This window comes from Elephantulus edwardii, unplaced genomic scaffold (assembly GCF_000299155.1).
Source record: "Elephantulus edwardii isolate Elephantulus edwardi_28Jun2011 unplaced genomic scaffold, EleEdw1.0 scaffold00030, whole genome shotgun sequence".
In the NCBI taxonomy this organism is placed as follows: Eukaryota; Metazoa; Chordata; class Mammalia; order Macroscelidea; family Macroscelididae; genus Elephantulus; species Elephantulus edwardii.
The window spans coordinates 687,655-688,204 of record NW_006399780.1 but is presented as its reverse complement, the minus strand read 5'-3'; positions in this window follow the sequence as shown (position 1 = coordinate 688,204).

Here is a 550-nt window from a genome sequence, read left to right as displayed (position 1 = left end):
GCTCAAAAGAATAATTATTAAAAAATCTGTTAGTCAAAACACAAGAAATGGGTAATTTAATATGCTTTCACTGTTAATATTTTCTCAGTGAAAAACCGTTAAGGGTTTTTTCCCCCCTCATAAATTATCTTTTAGAGCCTCAAGTGTATAAATCTATCATTACTCTGATGAACGGACCTTGATTACGAGGCAGGTTTTTCTAATGAAGAGATAAAGTGAAATAACTTATTCTTCTGCTGTTAAAGAAAACTAAGGCTTGTTGGGTTTCAGCCTTTTAGTGAGATGCTCAGCTTCCCCCAGGAGCTCAATAAATATTAATTGGACTAATTAAACACACAGTGCTTAAATAAAACCACAGGAGAGACGCAGGCGGCTCAAGGGCGGGGAGATGTATTTTTTTTAAAAAAATAGCTCAAAATCTGTACGGTTCTAGACAGCTGAGATTTTTTTTTTTTTTAAGCAGAAAGGCTTCACTGGAGTTTCCCGCCTCTCAGTGGACCTCCTCGAACTCTCTAGGTCACTACACAGCGCGCCCGCACGGTCGCCGGCG